The sequence below is a fragment of the Apodemus sylvaticus genome, chromosome 16 (assembly GCF_947179515.1).
Source record: "Apodemus sylvaticus chromosome 16, mApoSyl1.1, whole genome shotgun sequence".
NCBI classification, from domain to species: Eukaryota; Metazoa; Chordata; class Mammalia; order Rodentia; family Muridae; genus Apodemus; species Apodemus sylvaticus.
Genome location: NC_067487.1, coordinates 57,011,525 through 57,034,461, shown reverse-complemented (window position 1 = coordinate 57,034,461; position 22,937 = coordinate 57,011,525). Strand labels below are relative to the sequence as shown.

The 22,937-nt window shown below is 42.1% G+C and overlaps 1 non-coding gene across 1 annotated transcript; it reads left to right on the top strand.

The window, feature by feature from the left end:
• Positions 1–20,119: 20,119 nt before the first annotated feature.
• On the top strand, positions 20,120–20,226 carry LOC127667196 (U6 spliceosomal RNA). The gene has a single exon (XR_007973835.1). It is a non-coding gene; the product is annotated as a U6 spliceosomal RNA (small nuclear RNA).
• Positions 20,227–22,937: the final 2,711 nt, after the last annotated feature.

The window sequence follows — 22,937 nt, the reverse complement described above, 5'->3', positions numbered from 1 at the left end:
CCCCTTCCCGCCCCCCATTCTTTCTTGTCCATTACCTCTGATGGGCAGTGGACTAAAAGAGAGGTTAAAGTGTTTAAGAACCATCATTAAAAATAATATTTGAAAAAATTAAAGTTACATGTAAGCATCACCAAGTCTGGCTTCAAGGGATATCTTGACATTTTTTTCAATTTCTGTAAGGTTCACTCTTTCAATCCTGACATTAGACCTTTCTAACACTTTTTATTTATGGGGTTAGGGTTCAGTGGCTAAGAACACTTACTATTCTCCCAGAGGACCCTGGATCAGTTGCCAACACCCACAGGTGATGTGTGTGCGTGTGTATCTCTAGCTCCATGGCATTGCATGCTATCTTCTGTCTTCCTCAAGCTCCTGCACACATATGAGGCACATGAAACCATTCACATACACATAAATGGAAAAAATAACTCCCTAACATTTTTATTACCATCGTGTGCCTGCACACACATATACATGCACATACATATATGCCACGATGTGTGTGGAGATCAGAGGACAACTTTGTGGTCAGTTTTCTCCTACTCCACCTTTATGCAGGTTCCAGGAATCACTCAAGTTTTCAGGTTCACTGTGCACACCTTCAGTGGATGAACCGTCTTGCCAGGTCTACCCTTAGTCATTTACCTCCTTAGAGCAGTTGGTTTCCAACCTTCCTAATGCTGTGAGCCTTTAATACAGTTCCTCCTGTTGTATTTTGTTGTTACTTCATAACTTAATTTTGTAATTTCCATGTAGGAACTCTGACTTGCTCATGGTTCAGTTACCTTTCTTACACACCCCAAGCCTACCTGCCTAGGGATAGTACCACCCACAGTGGACTGGGCTGTCCCATGTCAATTAACAATGAAGAAAATACCCACAGGCTTTTCCCCAGGTCAATCTGGTTGAAGTGACTCCCCAGTTAAGGCTCCCTCTTCCCAGATGTGCAATGATGATAGTTAAAGTATGCCATCCTGTCACGTAGGTCCAGCTGGTTGATAATATTGCTCAAGACTTGTTTGTTTGGCATGCTCTGCAGGACCCTAGACCAAAGACGCTTCCCATGCTCTGAATTAATGGTGGTGTATAACCACATACACTGCTGATTTTGATGAAACCATACAGTTACAGAAAGAGTGAAAGCCCACCTGAATGGGGCCGGGAAAGATCTTTTTCTGCAGTATTGATTCTTTAGCACTCTCTACTGACAATGTTTAGTATTGCACTGTCAGGTGTCCATTTTCACCAAGCTGAAAATCAAGGATGAATCTGGTGATGTGCAGCAACTAAATGTAAACTCTCTGTATCTGTTTAAAATTCTGACCTGGGAAAGTGCCTTCACAGTTAAGAGCACACTCTGCTCTTTCAGAGGACTTGAGTTAGACACCCATCACCCATGTCAGGCTGCTCAGAACCTCCGTGTAACTCCAGTCCTAGGGTGATCCAACATCTCTGGTTTCTGTATGCCTTGTTCTCAGATGCACACACCTATAAGCCTACATACACTTAAAAATAACAAAAACTTAAGATTCTTAATTTAACTTGTTAGTTTGCTTCTTGGATTTGACTCTCTGTCTGCATAGTCAAATAGCAAAATGGATTGAGAAAAAACTAACACAGCTCAAGCCAGTCATTGCCATGGCTGTAAGAGACGCTGAAAATTTAAGCAGTTTTCAAGTCTGTCCCAAGGGTAACTTTTTAAAAAGATTTGTTTTTATTTGTTTATTTCCCTGAATGTATGGATATACCACACATATGCCTGGTGTCCAGAAGCCAGAGTTGCATTCAATTCCCAACACAACAACAACAAAAAAGGAAAAAAAAATGTTTCAAAATAAAAACATAATCCAAATGATGTAGCATCTTACTTTTCTCATCACTGTGATGAAATACTCTTGACAAATAAACTTGAAGGAAGGACTTATGTTGGCTCACAGTTCTGGGTTACACAGTTGTGGGGAAGTCACAGCAGCAGGCATCAAAGCAGCTGCTCTCCTTACATCTGCAGTCCAGGAGCAGAGAGGCGTGAGTTCTGTGTTCATTTCACTTCTTATATAGTTGAAGATCAAGTCCAGGGAATGCAGTTAACTTAAGCTAGGGAGTCCTTCACAGGCATGCCCAAGGCCTGTGTCTAGGGCCATTCCATACCTCATTAACTTATAATGAGACAATAATGCCTAGTGTATAAGACATTACAGTTTAATTCATTGTGTTTATTCAAAAAACAAAGGAGCAATAAAAGCCATAATTTAAATTTTCTATGAATTGAGAATACGGGGGTCCCCCTCTCAGGTGCTTGGGATTAAACTCAGAGCCTCTTTCATGTCTTAAGACTCTATTTAGCTGCACCCCAAAAATTATGCTTAGTTTACAAGAAGGACTTTATATGACATAATTTCCTTTAAAAACACAGTTTCTGTTGGCAAAGAGAAAAAGAGTTTTCTCCAATGGAGTGACACAACCACATTCCAAGGCAGTACACAGCCCAGATGTAGTTAGCCACCAGTAAAAGGACTCTGTATTTTCATGTGCTTTTTTTGCATTATTGTTTTGATTTTTGTTTTTTACTTCAGAGGAGAAAACATGAAGTTGGGTTAGTATAGAGGTGGGGCGAATCTGGGAAGAGTTAGGGAGGAAATAGAATATGATCAAAATATAATATATGAAAAAAATAAAAATATAAAATAAAAGCCAAACTTCTTATATATACATACATTCATTTATGCAAAACACATGCTGGCTTTAGTGAGGTGGGCATTCCAGATCCTTTTCTGTCTGTGAACTTGTTTTGTATTTTTTTAAGTGCTTTATATTATCATTTTATGTGTATAGGTGTCTTGCCTATGTGCATGTTTGTGTAGCACCTATGTGCCCCATAATCCCCCCTGGATAGGGATAGTGAAGAAGAGACCATTAAATGGAGTTGTAGATGATTTCAAGCCACCCCAAGCATTCTGGGAACTAAACACCACTCCTCTGCTGCCAGCGCACTTAACAACAGAGGCATCCCTCTAGTCTGTTTTGCTCTTTGAAAGTGGGAGGTTGTTATCTAGCACAGACTAGTTTCCATCTCTATTTCCTCTCCTTTAACCTACCAGGTGCTGGGACTCCAGGCAGGCCCCACCAGGTCTAGCTAGTAACCTAGTTGTTATAAAATAGGAATTTTAAAAGTAATCTGTAAATAAATTTCATATGTTCTTTTCCCTTTGTAATATAAGGACATGGAAACTATTTGATAAATCAGAATTAAGTTTTGCTACATTTAGAGGTAAGCCGGGTGTTGTTGGCATATTGTTTTACTGTTTTGCTGGGTTCTTATATTTCTCCATCCCTGCCAGCCCCACACAGTAGGGAGAAGAGAAAGAAGGTTAGAGGGGAAGGGGGGGCATAGATCTCCTTCAGCTAACAAAATAGACTCCTCCCTGATGGTTAGGGATGTTGGGTTCCATGGGGAAAGTCCAGACTTTGTGATCTAACTTCTCTTTTTGCTCTCAAACACAACAGCAGCCAAGAGCAGCAGTGTTCTTGGAGCACGCTCTGGGGGTGGGGACAGGGGCTCCCTCATTTGCACCCTCTTCAGCGTCCCCAGAATTAAACTATCTGCAGGTGTTAAAGATCACGCCCCTGTTAAAGAACAAGGCAACTCATAATCATCTGCTGTGAAGGAGCCTCTTATCCCACACCTGGGGTTAAAACAAAAACACATTCACATAACATAACTAGGTTTTTAAAGAAAGCAAAACTCTTAACTACACGGGGTGGCAGTGTACGCCTTTAATCCAGCACTCAAGAGTCAAAGGCAGGTGGATCTATGAGTTCCAGCCGAGCCTGATCTACAGTGAGTTCCAGGATGTTACACAGAGAATCCCTTTCTCGATAAACAAAATAAAATAACAAAAAAGTAATAGATTCTTAGAATTCATAAAATATACAGAAATAAAATTCATAAAATATACAGAAGCATAAAACAGTTCATTTACTACCATTCATTTACTTACCATTCACAGTATGGCCTGCATAAATAAATGCATATTTTCCCAAAATGGCACTGCCGGCCCCCAGCTTGAGTTTTGTTTCTTGAATTCTGTTTTGCTTGCTTTCTCCTCACTGTGCTAAAGTCTATCCTTAAATGTCTTTCTAAAAGGATATGTCACTTAGAAACCCGAGTCTTACATACCTCAGCACGCTCTCTGGGTGGCCAATAGGAAACATAGATACCAAGGGATTTGCTCTCTAGTAGTCAGCACTACTGACACCTAAAATCTTCAGTGGGCTGGAGAGCCTCGGCTGGTGAAATACCTGCTGTGCCAGCATGAGATCTGAGTTCCTATCCCCAGTGCCTATGTACAAAGCCAGGTGTGGGCCAGTGGCACGGCTTAGGAGCCAAAATGCCCTGCCGCTTGAGCCTGCTGGACTGTGTTCAGTTCCCAGAGCCCACCTGAAAGGGAGAAGACAGCACTCAGTGAGCTCCCTGATCGTCAGTGAGAAACCCTGTCTGTCTCAAAGTACAAGGTGAAGAGCAAGTGGGAAAGACACCTAACCTCGGCCTCTGACCTCCACACAGGTGTACACATGTACACAAGCATCTATATACCCGTGCACTCTTTCATGCAGATAAAATCAAAGTATCAGTTACACATCCATCAGTGATCAATTGTTCTTCTCTACAGCCTTTAGAATTCAGTAGAAACGCCATCTAAAGTCTCTTTCTTTCTCCCTCCCTCCCTCCCTGCCCTCCTCCTCTTTCTTCACCTTCTCTCTCTCCCTCCCTCCCTTCCTCCTTCTTTCTCTCCCTCACTCTGTATTGTGCTTGTGGATAAAGATGTGAGCTCTGGCTCCTGTCCTAGCGCCAGGCCCGCCTCCTCTCCTCACCGTGTGCACCAACACTCTGGAACTGTGAGCCCCAAGTTTAATGCTTTCTTTTATAAGTTGCCTTGGTATTTTATAACAGCAATAAAAAATAACTAAGCCAGAAGTGCACGTATTTGTACATGTGTGCACATGTTTCAAGAATAAGCTTATATGTATTTTTAATTAAAATAGAATTACATTGTTTCCCTCTTCCTTTCCTTCTTCAGTTTCTCCCTCAAACTCCTTCAGGCCTCCCACTCTCAAGGTGATATTCTCTTTTCCTGTTTTTGTTTTGTTTTGGTTTGGTTTGGTTTGGTTTTGGGTGGGTTTTTTTTGTTTTGTTTTTTTGTTTTTGTTTTTGTTTTTGTTTTGTTTTGTTTTATTAGATGGTCTCTTTTAGTCCTAGCTGTCCTGGAGTTCACTATGTAGAACAGCGTAGACCAGACTGGCCTTTAACTCACAGATCCTGACACTTCTAAAAGGTGAACCACCATGCCTGGCTTTTTCTTTGGATGTTATTGTTATATAGAGAGGTATGTATATGCATAACCTATTGAGTTTGTTTTTACTATTTGTGTGTATGTGTTTTTAGGGCTGACTGCTTTGTATTAGACAACCAATAAGGAGTTTATTTCTGATCGTGAATTTCCAGTAGTCCTTAACCAAGGAGTAGGACCCCATGAGTTTTTTTTTTTTACCCCCTCTGTGTTGGCATATCTATTATGTTTGTTCTGGTCTTGGGGGGTGGGGGAGTTACAAGTGTGTGCCACAAGTGGAGGTTACAAGTGTGGAGCCATTTCTAGGAGAGACCATTTAACAGCAGTCTTCCTGGTCTTCTGGCTTTTACTATCTCTCTGCTCCCTCTTTTGCGATGTTTCTTGAGCCACAGATTCAAGAAATATATAAATGTGTCCATTGGGGCCTGGCTACCATGATCTCTGCATTATATCTTCTCATGGTTTATATGATGGCCCTCCTTTGCTGTAATGAGAAGTTTCTTCTGGGGGGGGTAGCTACACCTATCTGTGGGTATAATGATAAGATTTAAAATAAAGTTAGGAACTATGCTGAAACAGCAGCGTGTTAATGGTAAAATCTAAGATCCATGACCTCACTAGCCCCAGGAAGTTGGCTGTATTTCTGGTACCAGGCTTGATTCCCTCCTGTTGAGTGCGCCCTGTGTCTGTTTAGACAGCAGATGGTTACAGATGCATTATTGCACCTTTATGGATGTCTTGCCATGCTGGTCTCTTTGGTTCGTAGGTGTCACAGCTTCCCTCGGCACCTTACATAGTATTTTCCGGTCCCATGGAAGGCAGACTGCAGTAAGGAGGCTTCCGGGTTAGAATGGGCGGAATCATCTGAGTCTTGTGCCCGAAGTGTGTGGTATCCTCAGCAGTGGGCCCCTTCAGCCTCCGAGAAGCAACTAAGGGAAACAGCAATACTCTATATTTTGGGAGTGGCTTGGACCCTCACCAGCCACTTGAAAGGAGGTTGCTTGTGCCTGGTACTGGGGTTTCTGTTAGTCTCTAATTCTTACAGGAAACACTGTGAGCCCAGGTGTCATAAATTCCCTTATATGCATGCATGTGCATTTGTGTGTGTTGAGATTACTTTTATAAAATGATTTCTTGGAGCGTTATCACACAACTTTGGCATTATTTGCCCCTCCTCTCTCCTCCTCCTCCTCCTCCTTCTGTATTGGCCGCCCCTAGTTGGAATGCCCTCCCATTTTTCCATTTCTCACTTCAATCCCCTGTACCCTTTAACTCCCTTCTAATGGCCATCCCCATGTTCCCTTTATATTTCCTGGTTTCTGCGGCTACTCCCAGTTCTGTCCTCATGCCTGAAGATATGGAGCTAGGGACCACAGATGAGAGAGAACATGTGACATTTATCTTTCTGGGTCTGGGGTCTATCACTCAGTGTAGTCTTCTCTGGGTTCAACCATTTACTTGCAAACTCCATGATTTCACTTTTTCATTCATACTGGAATGGTATCCCAGCATGACATGTACCATATTTTCATTATTCATTTACCAGGTGAAGGACATTTAGGTTGTTTCCATTTACTGGCTATTGTGAGTAGGGCAGCAATAAACATTGCTGAGCAAGCGTCTGTGGAGCAGGTCATGCAGTGCTTTGGGAAAGTGCCCAGGAGCACAGAGTTGGGCCCTATGTAGATTGATTGTTAGGTTTTTGAGAATTCTCCATACTGATTTCCAGAATGGGTGCACCAGATTTATACACCCCCAACAATGAATGACAGGTTCCTTTTCCCTAGAACCTTGGCATTTGTTGTCAGTTGTTTTGTCAATCATAGCCACTCTGACTAGGTTAAGATGAAATCTCAAAGCTTTAGTTTGCATTTCTCTAATTACTAAGGATGAACACTTTTTGAGGTATTTCTTAGCTATTTTTATTTCCTCTATTGAGAACTCTGTTTAGATCTCTAGTCCATTTTTAATCGGATCATTTGTTTCCTTGACTCCTTGATTTTTTTTTTTTTAGTTCTTTGTATATTTTAGATATTAATCCTCTGCCAGATGTATAGCTTTTCTATACAGATTTTCTTTCTTCTCGGGTTTCTTATCCTTTAGATTGTTTCTTTAAATGTAAAAAGGCTTTTAGTTTTATGAGGTCCCATTTGTCAATTGTTGGTCTTAATTCTTGGGTAAATGCTGTCCTATTCAGAAAGCCTTTTCTTATGGGCTGGTAAGATAGCTCAGTTGTTAAGAGCACCGTCTGCTCTTCCAGAGGTCCTAAGATCAGTTCCGAGCAATCACATGGTGACTCACAACCATCTGTAATGGGATTTGAGTCCTTCTTCTATCATGCAGACATATATGCAAATTGAATACTCATATACATAAATAAATGTCTTAAAAAAACAAACAGAAAGTCCTTTCTCATACCTGCATCTGGTATGTTTTCTTCTAGTACTTTTAGCATTTTATGTTTCAAAGTGAGGTCTTTGATCCACTTGGAGCTATCTTTTGTCCAAGGTGATAGATACATGTGTCAAATGATGAGACAGAAATCAAGAGAGAAACTTGAGTCAACCAACTTACCTTATACCAACCCATTCTTGTGTGACTTCATCCACTTCTCAAGCCTAGCATTAGTTACTTTTGAGAAGTGCATGCCCCTGACCTAATTAATTAGTCTTAATTAGGACTTCTACCACTTCCATATTATCACAGTGGGGACCAAGCTTCTAGAACTTGACCTTTTGGGGCACACCTTTCACCCATATCCAAACCATGGCAAGTAGTTCTGGATATCTATAAACATATACTGAATATAAAATAGAGGGACAGACAGCTAAAAGCAACAACTCACTGACAGAAAGCAAAGGCCAAGGTGTTTGCATGGGTCAAGCCTGAATCCAAACAAGAAGCAAGCAGTGTGTCACTGCTCTGTTCTTTATGAGCACACAGGCTTTAAATATCTTTGAAGAAACAACTTAAAGTTTTTAATGTCATCATTCCCCTTTTGTTGGTTATTTTACTCTTTTTCTTTAAAAACACTGGCATATATCTTGTGATCGTCAGCAGCTTATGTTAAGGAAGGACTGGAACTGGTTGTGATTTTAACCTATTGTTAAGTGGTCCTATTTCTCCATGGGTCTCTCCCCAGATTGGAAAGTCTTCTTAGAGTTCTTTACATGCAGAAGGTATCTTCTGTAAGGTCACCAATGTTTGAAGGCAGTGAGCCAACAGTCAGACTAAATGCTAGAAGGAGAAACATCTTTGTTCCTGAAATAAACACACGGCTGCTGGCACGTATGGCCCAAGTCAGAGATGGGTGAGATCAATTAGTCTTACAGACCCTAGTTCATTTAAATCATAATGAGGTAATCTGATAGCGTGGTGTTACCATGGCGATTGAGCACAGAGCAGCAGGTCCAAACATTTGGTGTATGTGCATGGCTGAGGAGCCAATGGAGTGAAGCCTGCCATCTGTGAAACTGTAACTGAGTTCTCCCCAGTCAGAATCCTGTAGGTGGGAAAATGGTTTCCACTGACAGGAAGCAGGAATTTGAATCCCAAGGGAATCAATTTCATTTCTGGAACTAAGTACCTGATTGCAGCAGCTGGCCAGAAATTGCTACATAGACAGTGCCAGATGGGTAACTCTGTACCTACAAAACAACAGAGAGATGACACACAAAAACCGTAAAATAGTGTGGGGTTTTGTCGAAAGATTTTTCTAGATCAGTCTCCAGGAATGCAAGGGTGGCTCAAAATTATTATCTTTTTACTCTGCTTCTGGATCCAATTTGCTAGTGTTTTTGCTAGAGGTTTTTTTTTTTTTTGCATCTATATTAACAATGATATTGGTCAGTAGTTTTCTTATAATGCCTTCGTGGTTTTAGAATAGGCATCAGAGTATTGACAAGTGGGAAGTGCCATGAACCTACCATTTTAACCAACACGCAAAGTGTCTCCTTCACCCAAAGCCTTCTACCAGGCACCCATCCGCAGTGAACACCACTCCCATCTCTCCTCTACCTCCTGTCTCCGCAGGTCCATCTTCTCTAAGATGTCATAGCATTGAAACCAAGTAGCACGCAGCGTGTTGAGACCGCTTGCATCGGTTGATGTGTTTGAGACTCGCCTGTTGTGTTGTGTATGCTGGCAGTTTGTTTCTTGTAGCGCTGTAGATTTCTATTGTTGTTTGTTTTGTGTCAGTCTTGCTATGGGGTTCATTGATTTTTTTTATTTAGAAAAAGGCAGCTGTATATTGAACTATGGCTTTGAAGGTGACTTTTTTAAATGCTAGTTTTAATACTTTTTAATCTTTAGCTTCAGTTGTTTTGAGGTTTCACCATGAGTTTTCTGTGAATTTATTACTTTTCCTCCCTCAGAGCAGTTGATGTCCTAAATGTGGATGTTGGAGCCATGCCTTAGTCCCTGAAGTTTCAGCTTTCGAGACAAGAATTTAGTCAAATGCAGCATGAGCCCCATTTTCTCTGATTCGTGGTTCCTGCTTTATTTCTGGAAGTTGTTAATTGCTATTCTCTCTCTCTCTCTCTCTCTCTCTCTCTCTCTCTCTCTCTGTGTGTGTGTGTGTGTGTGTGTGTGTGTGTGCCTGCCCCGTGGACAGAGAGAACAGAGGGATGGGTCTTTGATAAGCATTTATCATATTTGATGTTGTGCATCAACTCTAGAGTTTGTAATAAGCCGTTTTCAATTTCTTCATAGTCCCCAATATTTGCAGTACTTGGACCCTGCTTTCCCCTCTTCCTTTAGGTTGTCTTTAAGGACCCATTGTGTCACAGAAGGACTGTCCCCCAGGCCCCCTCACTGCTCTTTTCAGATAATGACAGACATGCTCACTCTGCAGGGCTGGCAACGCTCACCGCTCACCACTGTAGTTTTCTGTCCTCAGAGTCTTCTTGCCACTTTCAGTCCTTCTCTTCCCTGTTCTTTCCTCTTTGTCTTTTCCTTTCTGTCTCTATCCTTGTGTGGGCCACTTTTTGTTTTCCTTTTTACCTGATCCTATTTGTCTTTAATTTTGGAATTTATACAAGCATCCACCAATCTGTGCTTTCGACTCAGACATGTACCCCAAGCCAGATTTGAATACTGAAGATACCCCAATCACCTCCTCTAGATATATAAAGTTATTAATATTCAAAGCACCTCCACAAATATCTCTTGTCATTCCCCACTCCTCCCGTGAAGCCTCCTGCTCTTTGCCCATGACAGTTCCCAGTTGTAGGTCTTCTTTCACGCCTCATCTGCAGGTCATGCTCTGCTTCGGGCTTCTTAGGCTGCTAGCTGCTCCAATGTGCTGCGATATTAGTCATATCTGTTGTCCAGTGATATCTGCTACATAAGTGTGATGGGTAATATTATCAATGTGATAGGATCTATTAGACAAGATCCATTACACAAATCTTTGCCTGGGAGGGCATATCTAGATTAAATAAACCTCAGGGCATAGCTGTGAGGGACTTTTTTTATGATTACTTTGCTGAAGGGGGAGACTCACCCTGAATGTGGGTGGCACCTTCCAGCAGCCTAGATACCCGGAGATTCAATGGAAAAGGTTTTTGGTTTTGCTTTTGTTCTGTTTTTCTGGTCTTCTCAGCTTTGCATCTTGCAGTTGAGTTCAGCTCTGTTGCCCTTGTGTCAGTGGCTGTCTCCACTGCTGTCTGTCTACCTTCTAAATGCACTGAGGACCCAGGACTCCCCAGGGATCATTAGGCCTCCAGAGCAGATGAGGTTTGCTGAGGCACACCTGGTGATGAGCGGGTACCAGGTGCTCGGTGTGAAGACAGCCATGGTGAGACCACCCAGACTGTACCCTGGACACCAGCCTACTAAATGTCCCTTCAGCATGTGTCCATTGATGCTGTCAGTTTGTTCCTCCAGAGAAGCCTGTCTAAAGCCATGTGAGAACTGACACCGTCCACGGCTCACTGCTCATAACTTGTTCCTAGGCATCAATTAGCACCTGGAACAAAGGAAACGTTTCTATAGAGAAGGCTACTTGGGGCTGGCAAGTCTTCTTCTGGTATTGTTCTTGGTTCTTCTCAGACTCTGACTTGGTTGCTCTGGCCCTAATCTCTTCCTCCGTGGTAATAAATGGAGAATGAGGTTGGAACTTGGGCTGCCATCCTACCACGAGGAGCTCTGTTCTAAGTGTGACTTCCATCCCAGCTTCTGCTCAGGGGCTCCCTCCCCAAAGGTTGCCACATAAGGAACAGTGTACCTGGGGAAGTTATTACTGCCTTAAATATTTCATTCTAGGAAGACAAGATTAATAAGCAAAAAGTTTTATCTAATTGATTTGGGATGGCCAGTAAGCATTTATTTTTATTTAAACAGAACATTTTTTTGGCAGTCACATGTGTATTTAATTTGCAGTATAACATGCTTTGAACAATGTCAGAGCCAATTCTTTTGTCTAAACAGGACATTTTAAAAGCAGAACATTGTCCTCTGTGTTTAAGGTGGCCTGTACTGAATTCATCTATCAACCTACAAATAACTGTTTGTCATTAATTATGTCTGTGTATGCTGTTGCATGCCAGGGCATAGGTTATGAAGACCTTTAAACAGAAGTCCTTCAGTCTGACTTTGAAATATAGCCTCAGCTTTTTACTTTACTTTATTTTTAATTTTTTAAAAAAGATTTATTTATTTTATGAGTGAATGCTCTATCTGCATATACACCTGCTTGCCAGAAGAGGGCATCAGATCCCATTACAGATGGTTGTGAGCCACCATGTGGTTGCTTAGAATTGAACTCAGGACCTTTGCGAGAGCACTCAGTGCTCTTAATCACTGAGCCATCTCTCCAGGCCCCTCAGCTTTTGATTTTTTTTAAAAGATTTATTTATTTATTATATGTAAGTACACTGTAGCTGTCTTCAGACACTCCAGAAGAGGGCGTCAGATCTCATTATGGATGGTTGTGAGCCACCATGTGGTTGCTGGGATTTGAACTCAGGACCTTTGGAAGAGCAGTTGGTGCTCTTAACCACTGAGCCATCTCTCCAGCCCCAGGTTTTGATTTTTAAGGCTAGAAAAACATTTGTAATGTTTCATTATCAGGCTAAGGCTTACTTTGTTTCCTTCCTGGAGTTTCCCAAGGAAGACAGTTATAAAATAGAACTTGAGTGAACATCTTCTTTGCAGTTTTGCCTTACTTTTCTAGCACTGGTCTGGGCTGCTCTATCGGGTTGCTCAGGTTGCTTAGATCTGTAACAAAGCTCTATGAATAAACCAGTTTAAATAACGGAACTTTGCTGTCTCAGAGTTCTGGAGTATAGAGTCTAAGAGCAAAGTGCCAGTCATATCACACTGCCTATAAAGGTACCAAAGAAGGAACTGTTCCAGGACCCACAACCTCACTTCTGGTAATCCCCGACTTGTGTGTATGCATGCATGTATGTGTATATGTACATGTATGTGTATGTGTGTATATGTATATATGTATATACATGTATATATTTGTACATGTTTCTAAATTTCTCCCTTGTATGAACCTCAACCAATGATATGTTCAATTACTTTATTTTCTTTTTTCTTTTTCTTTTCTTCTTCTTCTTTTTTTTTTTTTCCGAGACAGGGTTTCTCTGTGTAGCCCTGGCTGTCCTGGACTCACTTTGTAGACCAGGCTGGCCCGGAACTCAGAAATCCGCCTGCCTATGCCTTCTAAGTGCTGGGATTAAAGGCGTGCACCACCTCCTGGCAACTTTATTTTCAAATAAGGTCTCACTGTGACATAATGGAGATCAGGAGTCCAATATATAAATGAGGAGTTGTGCATAATTTAATCCATTTAATCCATTATTTGTTTATCTAGAAATGCCTATTCATTGGTGCTGATCCCTGCCGCCCTTGGATCATTCAGAGACTCTGCATGATCCTTCTCTTTCCAGCCATCTGAGAAATACCCAGTACCATCTCTATTTATTTACTAGCCTTTCCTCAACAATTGGAATCTAAGTTACTTGGGAGACAGACTTGTTCATTTTCTGTATCTCTAGTTTCTAGCACAGTGCCCAATGTATAATTACTGATAAATGTTTGTAGGCTGAATGGTCGAGTTGGCCACAAGCCAATTTAAATATGTAGATCGAAGATACATCCTTAAACACTGTTTATGGCATGCTTTCATTACTCTTTTAATGCCGTGAAGAGGCGCCATAACCGAGGTGACTTACAGGAGAAAGCACTTCGTTGAGGCTTGCTTACAGTTTCAGAGGGTGAGTCCATGATCACCATGGTGGGAAGCATGGCAGAAGGCAGGCAGACCCAGCACTAGAGCAGTAGCTGTGAGCTCACATCTTGAGACAATAACCACTAGGCAGAAAGAGAGAATTAACTGGGGCCAGAATGGACTTTTGAAACCTCAAAGCCTACCCCCAGCAACACCTCTATCTCCTCCTCCAATATAGCCACACCTCCAAATCCTTCCTAAATAGTTCCACCAACAGGAACCAAACATCCCAATATCTGAGCCTTTGAGAGCCATTCTCACCCAGATCACCACATAGCATTTTCCAGGCAGGTTCAGCATTTGGGAGAGTTCTTCTGTTCACAAGGGCTGAACCGCCCAATGTAGGTACCACTGGCCACAAATTTAAGTTAATTCACATCTAATGTAATTTTAAAATACAGCTTCTCACACTAGCCACATTTCAACGTTCAGCTGTCACATGCAGCTGCCAGCTACCACACTGTACAGCACAGACAAAGAACCTGCCCATAGAATCTCTAACTCCTACCAGAAGGTGGCAGGGTAGATAGCAGCATGCCTTCAAAAGTTTGTGTTTATTCATACATGTGTGAATGAGTGCCATTTGGATTCAGCTGTTTGAAGATATAAAAACATTACCTTACATACTTTGAACTGGACTTACAAGCAGTTGTGGGCCACTGTGTGCATGCTAGCACTAACGGGTCCTGCACAAGAGCAGCAAACCCTCTCAACTCCTGAGCCATCTCTTCAGCCACAGAAACATTGTCCTTAAGGAACTAAACCTTTTTCAAAGACACACTCCAGCTTAGAATGAACTAACGCTTTCAAGACATAAGAGTGGAGTAAGTTAACGATCTGGTCCCAAGCTCTCTATTTAGTAACTTCCCCTTTTATGATCACAACTTAACCCATTTCAGTACATCTGTTGGAACATATTTTGTTAAAGGAATGTTTATTACATTTGAAAATCGCCTACCAAACTGAAAGGTAAGAAAAAAAAAAACCCAAAATGTCTTCATATTTATTCTCCAGGAAGGAGTCACACCGTCTCTCTTATTATTGACATGAAGTGAAATGAAAGTAGACTCCATGTTCCCACCGTACCTGTGAAGGTCATGGTTATTGTGCACACACGTTGATTCCACTACTGAGAGACAGAAGAGTGCCACAGTTTACCCTGACACACAAGCTGTTAACTTAAGCCTTTTTAGCGTTCAGCACATAGTTTAGTGTTTAGCTATGTTATAAATTCCTGTGGAAACATGATTAAATCAAACAAAATTACCTTTTTCTGTTTAGAAACTTCTCCATAGCATTTTCCTCCTAACTGTCAGATCAGCAGACTCTGAATCTCATAGAAAACAAGGGAGAAACAACTTTGCAGTGACATATGGCAAAGCCCCCTCAGGCTTCCAATTAGAATGTAAAAGACTGAAGGTCACCTTATGCATCAGAGGGCATGTGTGCAAACACTTGAGATGCTCCTGTTAATCTGAAATAGATATATGGATTAGCCTGCAACAAAGTAAAAAGAGTGGCAAAATAAAGTAAACCGATTTCGTATGAAAATAACTTTCAGGTGTAGTGAATTGAGTGGAGTGCTTATGGGGTACTTCAAGCTTTTTAAATGTCATACTTGGTTATATGCAATGTCTGCATCTAAACTTTTCTGCTGGGCCAGCAAGATAGCTCAGTGGCTGAAAGCCCCTGCTGCCTTGTTTGACGATCTAAGCTCAATACTTGCACCCCATATGGTAGAAGGTTGGAAAAACAGTTCTCTGTTCTTATGCATGCTGTGTAATATGTGTGTCTTAAAAAAATAAACTTCCCCGGCAGTTGCTGGTAGGTAAAGATTTGCTATCATTTTAGGGAGTGACTGACTTATGTTTACTTCTTCTTAAAATTAGGAAGTGTGATGTTTAGAAAGGCTTTGGAGGCCGGTATAATGGCACGCAGCTAGTATGGAGTGTGTTGGGGTAGGGAGAGAGAAAATGAGATGATGAACCACAGAGTACCTATGCTTGTACAACATGCAGTTTCCTGGCTGCTAAGGTTCCTCTGTGTGGCAAGCATTGCTATAGAAGCAGAGGCCTTAGCCTTGGAGGCAGCGCCCACAAAAGGCTGGATTCAGAAACATGCATCTACAACTCCACAGCTCCTCTGGAGAAATGGAGATGGAAACAAGTGAGTCCTGGGACACCCAGGGTCCGCGAGCCCTGTGCATGCAGCCCTGCGCAGCAAAGGGCGATCTTCCCAAGGTCCAAGGCAGGGGCTCACACCCAAGGTTGTCCTTTAGCCTCCACAGGTATTCCGTTACCGCCACACCCTTCACCAGCACAGCACACAAAGAATAAACAGACAGAATGCTGACCTTGTTCTTTTTCACAGCATAACACACAAAGAATAAACAGATAGTTTTCACTTGACCTTGTTCTTTTTCACATTGTTCTATATTGCCTTTTTACTTCCCTAATTTTCATTTAGAATTTTCATACAATAGACCAAATATCTGACTTAATTATTTTCATATCATTATCTAGTTGTGAGGTTACCAGTTTGGGAGGTTTTAAATATAGTACTACTATGGACTGAAAACTAAAATAATTTTGTAAGACTTAGAGACAACACAAATTTGTTGTTGTTTTTTTCTGATTATAACTAATTCAAAAGTTAGTATTCTGGACTAGTTATATAGCTCAAAGGTGGATTGTTTATTGAGCATACCCAGGCCCTGGGTTTAATTCCCAGAACCATAAAATTTAAAAAGAAACCAAAATTCTAGCGTACATCTCATCTTACCTCTTTTACACTTTAGTAGAGTTTAAAACAATTTAGACAACACTGAGTTTAAAATTTGTCTAGTTTTAAATATATAATTGCTTTATAAAGCTTAAGGTTTTTCTGAATGAAGGAAATTTTTATTAGTTTTACTACTGAGCAAAATTAAAAGCTGTCTGGTCATTATTAAGGTCAAATAATCAATTAGTACTTAATTTTCCTAGTGTACTACTCAGTGAAACCCTTCCCTTTTTTAAGAGTTTCACCAGAGATTGACTTTTCCGAGTGACTTATGCACGTGTACATGTGAACACGGAGTCCAGGACAGTGTAGGCATTTTTCCTTAGGTACAGCCTAGTGTTGGGGATTTGCTTTTGAGACAGACTCAAAGCCTGTAGCTCACCACCTAGGCTAGGCTGGCTGGCCAGTGAGTCCCTGGGATCTGCCTGCCTCTTGTTGTTGTTGTTTTAATTTGTTTTTGTTTTTGCCAGTAGTGGAATTACAAGCATGCACCACCATACCCCACCCCCTCAACATGGTTTCTGGGTGACCAAACTCGGGTCCTTGTTTTTGCAAGGCAAACCTATCAACTGAGCTATCTCCTTGGCTCCTGCCAATGTATTTTATAATTCAAACAAATGCTTTGTAAGTCAAATTCTTAGCTTGTTAGCAACACATCCAAAACATAGTACAAATAGTGAGAGCAAAAGAGAAGACTGCATACATCTACCTACATACATCTGTCAGTGCAGTACCAAGGGTGTCAAAAATATTCAGGGGCGTCAAAAAATGTTGTATGTTTCATTGATCAATAAGCATTACACGAAACACACAACTACAACTTATTTTAAGATAAATTTAAAAAGTGTATTTAAAGCAGAGATCATTGTGTCTTTGTTCCTAAAAATAATCAGCATGGTACTGAGATGTGAGGAAACTGAGGATGGGAAGCAGATGGGATTCCTGGCAGTCATGGGGCAAGCCTGACTGTTGGCAACAGCAGCTACCTAGTGCTCTAGCATATGCTGCTCAAAATACCTCAAGCAATTAAAGAAGTGCCACCCCGAGTCTGCCAGGCAGGGGACATCTTAACTACTGTTTCGGAAGCCAAGAATAGCTCCTGTATAACCTGTGGGCCATGCAGCCAGATTAGGATTCACTTCTGATTTGCTGATGACAGTGAATTTTCACGTCCCTGCCTAGACAGCACTGTTGTGAGACACGGCGGATGCCTATAAGAGCATGCTGCTGGCTGAAGAGCACAGGCATAATTTGCTCACTCATTCACAAATTGTATTGAATATGGAAGCTGAGTGCTTTAGCACACATGTAACAAGTCTTATTTTGAAAGCAAGTTAGTGTGGGGCTCTTTGTGAACATGCACAGGTCTTTGTACCGCCACTCTCCTGATTATCACCCTCCTTCTATGTTCTAGCCGTCCTTGCAGCGTCCTGGAGGATAGAACTCAGTATGTGTCTGCTATGACCTCTCCTCTTCTCTTTTCTCTCCCTTGGTCTCTCTGGCCCTCATTTTCCCTTGTCTACAGAGGTAAGTTAAAAGTCCATCACAGGGGAGCAAAGAGTCCTTGGAGAGCACTGAGAACTTAGCATATATCCAGTGCATCCAAGTAGACACAGGAGTTTCCAGTACCTTCCTCAGACTAAACAGTATTTGAATAACAGTAAGAGCAGGTAGCAGTTTCTTTTCCTCTTTTTTTATTAGATATATTCTTTATTTACATTTCAAATGATTTCCCCTTTCCTGGTTTGCTCCTACCCCTGAAAGTTCCATGAGCCATCTCCCCTCCTTGTTCCCCGATCAAACCCCTCCCGCTTCTCTGTCCTGGTATTCCCCTATGGCAGTTTCTTTCAAATTTGACTTTTGGAGGCAGTCTCATTATGTAGCCCACACTGGCCTTGGATCTTCCTGCCTCAGTTTTTCAAATGCTAGGATTATATTTGTGTATTAAGCTTGGCCAGTATAAATTTATTTTTATTTTTTATTTTTATTTATTTATTTATTTATTTATTTATTTTTGAGATGGAGCTTCTTTGTTTAACAGCCTTGGCTGTCTAGGACTTGCTCTATAGACCGTACTGGCAGGGATCTGCCTGTCTCTGCCTCTGAGCACTGGGACTAAAGGTGTGTGCCACCATTGCCCAGCATATAGCTTAAGTATCAAGAAATGAGGAAGTTCTGAGTTCAGAAAATATATGGTTGATAGGAATAAGCAAAAGAAACTTGTTCTAAGTACTTCCATTTTGTTTTCAGACTCCATTTAATCACAGGGGGAAACTAAGCTCAAGGTCCCAGGCCCTAGGGAGGCTGGGGACTTTCCAATAGCTAAACAGCTCCAGTAGCAAGGAGACAGTTGTCTGAGTCCAGCTATCTCAAGTTCAACTTCTCTGTCTTGCTCTCAAGGTCAAACTAAGTTTATGTTCCCAGGCCCAGGAGCCAACTCCTACCTCCCTTTCTCAACCCCTATGTGTTTAGACAATGCTACAGCTCCCCGCCCCCCGCCCTGTCCCTCTCCCTGTCACCTTATGGTTTTCTCCTTTAAAAGTGCTCACAACTTCCCTTCAGATAGCAGTTTTGTCATCTGCATTGACCCAGTGTTTGAGTCAAATTGGAACTAAGCAGACCCCCATAACATGGTGAGCACTATCTTTCTGTATCCAGGTCACACCATGACCTTTGAATTCAGGTAAAGTGTTATCTTTGCCCTTTCCTTCCTCTCATCTTTTTTTTTTTTTTTTTTTTTTTTTTTTTTTGGTTTTTCAAGACAGGGTTTCTCTGTGTAGCCCTGGCTGTCCTGGAACTCACTCTGTAGACCAGGCTGGCCTCGAACTCAGAAATCCGCCTGCCTCTGCCTCCCAAGTGCTGGGATTAAAGGCGTGCGCCACCACTGCCCGGCACCTTCCTCTCATCTTTAAGCATCTGGTCAACATGTTTAAACATTCCAAACTAAACAAGCCCAATAGCAATTTCTTATTCTTGATCTCAATTTACAATGCCACCACCCACTCCTGATCCTTCCCCATCACTGTGTGCATCTTACATGCCTATCTTGGCTACGGATGCCCCTTTCCCAAACTCCCAGCTCCATACCTTAGCTGGTGCTGGTTACCCTTCTGCTGACTTGCTGTGGCAGCCTGCTAAGTCACTAAAACTGATTTTTATACCGTCCTCCTGCTTCAGCCTCTCAATTGCTGGGACCACAGGAGTAAGCCACTGTGCCTATCGTTTGTTCTGTTTTTTAAAGTCTTTAGAATTGTTGGCTCTCAGTCATGCTGTATATGAGTAATACAGATTTACGTGCTTTTTTGTTCCTTTCTTTAAGATCTGTATGCATTTAGTTTCTTTCTCTTTTCTCACTGCTCTGCTCAGAACTTCTCATCCATGTGGAGTAAGAGGGAGAGCATAACCAGAATCAGACACATCTGGGAGAGTCCAGAGTGGTCGTGACCCTAAGCCATGTGAGGACATGGGGAAGAGGAAAGGTGTAGCATCCAGGATGCCAAAAGTACAAAAGGGGCAGGTAACCAAAATGGCTGGGTTATATAGGAAGGAGCCCCTAGGGGAAGGGCAGCCCAGCCCCTGGCTGGAGAGTGGGAAGGGAAGAATGAGTAGAGGGTGGGGTATGCCAGCCTTATCCTGAACAGGTAGGAACTGAGGGATGCTGGGAACCTGGAGGGTTTGTCCACTTTAATATGTTAAATAGGCACCTCACCACTCAGGTTTGAAATTTAACGTTATGAAAACTGGCCTGGTGCTCACTTCGGCTGCACATATACTAAAATTGGAAGGATACAGAGAAGATTAGCATGGCCCCTGTGCAAGGATGACTCGCAAATTCGTGAAGTGGTCCATATTTTTATCCAGGAAAGGGGAAATGATTTGAAATGTAAATAAAGAATATATCTAATAAAAAATAAATAAAAAACAAGACAAAACAAAACAACAACAAAAAAAGAAAACTGGCCTGAGTTAGTTCTCTTTTTCCACCATGTGGATCCTAGAGATGGAACTTAGGTGTCAGGCATAGAGACAAGCACCTTTTCCTGCTGAGCCATCCTCCCTAGACTAGTTTTCGTTTTTCTTTTTAACTTTATACTTGTGGCAGTTTTAATAATTTCTCAGCCAGGGTCTCATATACCCCAGGACTGGAACCCCTGTGTAGGCAAGGATGATGCCTCCTGCTAATACGCATGTGATACACACCAGGTTTATTTAGGAGAGTTGTTCAGATAGGTTATTGAATTTAGTTATGATTGGTTGCCATATTCTATTTGCTTTGATATGCCTACAGGATTTAAATGCTAATGCCTCTCTTTAATGATGTGGGTAAAGTATACCTTTTTTCTGTTGTTCCTTACCAGTCTGGCTAAAAGTTTATCAATTTTATTAATCATTTCAATAAATTTGCTTTTAGTCTCAAAAAGAAGAAGAGGAAGAGGAGGAGGAAGAGGAAGAGGAGGAGGAGGAGGAGGAGGAGGAGGAGGAGGAGGAGGAGGAGAAAATGGGAAAGAGCCTTGAACTCACTGCACAGGGGAGAATTTCTTAAACAGAACTCCAATGTCTCATGCTTTAAGATCAAGAATTGATAAATAGGACCTCTTGAAATTGGAAAGCTTCTGTAAGACAAAGGACATAGTCAATAAGACAAATTGGCAACCTACAGACTGGGAAAAAAATCTTCACTAATTCCACATCTGATAGAGGGCTAATATTCAAAATATATAAAGAACTTAAGAAACTAATCACTAAAGAACCAAACAACCCAATTAAAAAAATTGGATATAGAACTGAAATTTCACAATTGAGGAATCTCAAATGGCTGAGAAGTACCTAAATAAATGTTCAAAGTCCTTAGTGATCAGAGAAATGCAAATCAAAATGATCCTGAGATTCCACCTTACACCTATCAGAATGGCTAAGATCAAAAGCTCTGGAGACAACACATATTGGAAAGAATGTGGAAAAGGAGGAACACTTCTCTGTTGATGGTGGGATTACAAACTGGTACAACCACTCTGGAAATCAGTCTGGAGGTTTCTCAGATAATTAGAAATAGATCTATCTGAAGACCCAGAAATAACACTCTTGAGAATATACCCAAAAGATGCCCCACACCATGTCACAGGGGCACATGTTCTGCTTTGTTCATAGCAGCCTTATTTGTGATAGCCAGAAGCTGGAAACAACCCAGATATCCTAAGACAGAAGAATGGATATAGAAAATTTACACAATGTAATACTAGTCAGCTATTAAAAATGAGGACATCCTGAGTTTTGCAGGCAAATGGATGGATCTAGAAGATATCACTCTGAGTGAGGTACTCAGACACAAAAGTACATGGTATGTACTCATTGAGTGGATGTTAGCCCCATCCGCACCCGAATAAGTACAAAGTACCCAAGATACAGTCCACAGAACTCAAAAAGGTCAACAAGCTGAAGTGCCCAAGTGAAGATGCCTCAGTCCCACTTGGGAGGCAGAACAAAGCAATCACAAGTGGGGAGGGAGGGAGGGACCTGGGAGGGAAAGTGGACAGGGGAGGGAGAGGGAGGGGAGGGGAACCTGATCTGGTATTGGGTGAGGGAAAAGGGCTGAAGACCTGAGGGCCAGCAGAAAGAATGGAAACAGGCAACCTCTGGGGAGACAGGAGGTTGCGGGGACTCTCCAGAATGCACCAGAGACCTGGGAGGTGGGAGACACTCAGGACTCAAAGGGAGGGACCTTAGATGAAATGCCTGACAGTAGGGAGAGGGAACTTTATAGAGCCCACCTCCAGCAGGAGGACAGGGCATCAAATGAGGGAGAGGGAGGCCATCCCAAAGTCACAACTCTGACCCATAATTGTTCCTGTCTGAAAGAATTACAGGGATGGAAATGGAGAAGAGCCTGAGGAAAAGAAGGTCCAGCAACAGGCCCAAAGTGGGATCCAGCTCAAGGGGAGGTCCTAAGGCCTGACACTATTCTGAGGCTGTGGAGTGCTCACAACAAGGGACCTAGCATGACCATACTCCAGAAGACCCAACAAGCAGCTGAAAAAGTCGGATGCGGATTATTTGCACCCAACCAATGGACAGAAGCAGCTGACCCCTGCTATTGAATTAGGGAAGGATGAATGAAGCTGAGGGTGACCCTGTAGGAGGACCAGCAGTCTCAATTCACCTGGACCCCCGGGATCTCTCAAACACTGGACCACTAAACAGGCAGCATACACCAGCTGACATGAGGCCCCCAACACACATACAGTAAAGGACTGCTGGGTCTGTGTTCATTCAGAGATGATGCACCTAACCCTCAAGAGACTGAAGGCCCCAGGGAATTTAGAGGTCAGGTGGGGTAGAGGGGTAGGGAAGAGTCAGATGTGGAACAGTCAGAGGGTGGATTAATTAATTAACATGGGGACTTTTGAAGTTGGACTAAATGCATTTCCTACTGTACTATAGTGACAATTCTCTGAAGCCATGTGGGGTTAGAGTGAGAATGGTCCCCACAAGGCTCAGATATTTGGCTGTCTCAGTTCCAGCTGGTGGAACCACTTGGGAAGGATTAGGTGTATGCCTAGGGCATGGGC